Here is a 2,747-nt window from a genome sequence, read left to right on the forward strand (position 1 = left end):
TCCGCCCGCCGCCCTCCTGGCATCCGGGCACGGAGCGCCGCCGCCGGTAGGGGGCGCACTTACTTTACTTTCGAACACAGACCAGGGTGCTGCCGGGCAGGGGGCGGAGGTAAAACAGTTTGCAGCAAAACCGAGCCTAGGGATTGGTCGTCCCCGGCGTTTGCGGCACAAGCTTAGAGGCTGGAGTCGTTGGCAATTTTAAAGCTGAATGGTGTCTCGAGCTTGATTTGGAGACGTCTCTGCCCATTTAACAGCTGGACGCCGGGCCGCCCTGATCCTGCGCTGTGTGGGTGCTACACCCACCCACTCACACTCTTTTCTTTTTGCAGAGGGTAAGAGTAGGAAAAGTTTTCTTAAAATGCCTTTGGGTGAGGGCGCAGGCATGAGAAGACTGCCTTTGTTTTGGATGCCCTGCCATCCAAATGCAAACGAGCAAATCCCAAGGAATGTGCATTCTGTGTTAAATATGGGTCCACTCGGGAAGTGACTTGCTCTTCAAGTTAGGCAATAAACGAGGTGGATGTGCACAAGAAGTATGTATATACATCTGCGGGGTATGATAGTAAGTGCACTTTAGGTGTAGTATGTAGAGATAGTCAATGAAGGAAAAAATAATCCCTGAAATACAGCCAATTGTTAGTTTAAAACACACCCCCTCTAAGAGAGACACAAAAGCAAATCTCCTTTCCTCTCGGTTGATCAAATCGATACCGTGCATGCATATGTGAGTGTGTGTGTGTGTGTGTGTGTGTGTGCGCGCGCATATGATTAGAAGCCAAGTAATAAAGGGAGAAGATCCCGCAAGCATCCGGTTTGTCCAGCGAGGAAGGAGTTAACGGTTTTCTTCACAGGGGTGGGCAAGCTCTCCTCCTCTGCCTTCTGAGAAGTCCGACCCAGAGGTTCGAGTCTCCGGCCCCTCCTCGTTTTCTCCTCTAGCGCCTTTGATTTCCCCCAAACCTGGGATCCTGAGTCGGGTGCCCATGGGCCCCGCGGGTTGCCAGGCGGACACCCCTACCTTGCCTGCGGGAGGAGCCCCCACGTGGTGCAAACCCGCAGGGCCCGGGTGAGTCCCCGGCGCGCTCCCACGGCTCCTCGACCTCAGCCCTGCACCGTGTGCACCTAGGGCCGCGAACCGGAGGGCTCGTGCCGAGTGGAAAGGACCCAGTCTAGACAGATGTACACGTTTCATGCGTTACACACACACACCCCGAGATGCGAGAGCCACTGACGCGCAGCGCGCTCTCCCAGCATACGTGGCAATGCGTTGCGGAGTCGCTTCAATAAGCCTAGGCTTTGTGCCCCCCACACGCTCGGGGTTTGTCCCCGCCTACCCCAGCCCCCCGCTCAGCTCGGAGCCGGCGGCTGTGACCCTTTCTTTCCCCGTGGGACCTCATCGTCGCCGGCTGCTCTCGTCCCTGCCCTCGGGAGGCACGGCCGGGACCCACGGTGTGTGCGTGGTGCTCAGGGCGGCTCCACCCGAGTGGCTGGAAGGCGCAGGACTAGAGCGCAGCGGGACGAGGGCCGCCCCGGGAGCCGCGGGGAAGGGGAAAGGGACAGGGTTCCAACGGAGGAGAGGGGCACGGTAGGCGCGCGCGGCTCCTTCACGCGGCGCCTCTGTTTACATCTGAAGGCCGAGCGCCGCGAGCTGTCTCCTCCCCTTCCCTGGTTCCCCAGAGGAGCCGCTCCCGGGTCCAAAGCAGAGGCGGGGGACGCGGAAAGATTGCCCCGCGAGGAGCCCCCGCCGGACCTTCCCACGCGGGGTCCGCGCTCCCCTGGCCGCGGCCGCGCCCTCCGCCCCTCCTGCGCTCAGAAGGCTGGGCTTTCCGAGGCTTGGCGGGAAAGGCCGGGGGCGGGACTTGCGTGGCGTATAAAAGCCGCTCTTCAGGGCTTTCTCCGACTCGCTGTAGTAATTTCAGCGAGTGGCAGAGGGAGAGGGCGGGTGGCCGAGGAGCAGAGCTGCCCTCGAGAGAGCGTCCCGGGAAGCAGATCGGAGACAGCGGCGGCCCCCGCCACCCTCCTGCCGGCCCACCGGGACCCGCAGCCCGCCTCGTCCAGAAACCTCGGCCGCGCGGGCGGAACCCCCGCCCCAGGACTTACAACCCCCGCGAGGACGCCGCGCCTGTTCCCCGGCCGGGATCCTGCCGGCCCCGGGACCCGCGCCGCGGAAGGGCGCAACCCGCCGCCGCCGCCGGAAGGCTGGATTTCCTTCGGGTCCCGGAGAATCCGGTAAGCACCCGCGTCTGGCCGTCCCTGTTGTCCTTACGGCTTTGCTGCGGCGGCGCGTCCAGTGCCAAGTGGCGGTGGCTTTCGTCCCCGTGCGAGTGACACTTTCCTCGGACTCCTCGGGGTCGCTCGGCGTGTATTGGGCTGGTCCGGCTGGGGTAGATGCCTTGTCAGGGTGAGAAAGGGCATGGCTAAGGGAGTGGGGACGCGTTTAAAACTGGGTTTTGGAGATTTTTTTTATTTTATTTATTTATTTTTTTTACTATACCGATACTGACCGCGTCCAGCTGGATTTCCCTGCCTTACTGCCTTCGCTGTCACGGGGGCTCTGGGGGCCTCCGCGGACTGCGCAACGGCCTGGCCGGCCGGAGGGCTTTTAAATCCCGGCTCCCCGCATTCCCGACAGCAGAGACGGGCACTGCTGCGGGTCCAGCCAGCGGCGAGGCCAACTCGCCCCTGCCCCTCGGAGAAGTTGGCATTTGGCTCTAAAAATAGCAGTAGCAGTAAGATGTGAACGCCGATCT

Source organism: Fukomys damarensis, unplaced genomic scaffold (genome assembly GCF_012274545.1).
Source record: "Fukomys damarensis isolate Sample0158 unplaced genomic scaffold, DMR_v1.0_HiC HiC_scaffold_5, whole genome shotgun sequence".
Classification (NCBI taxonomy): Eukaryota; Metazoa; Chordata; class Mammalia; order Rodentia; family Bathyergidae; genus Fukomys; species Fukomys damarensis.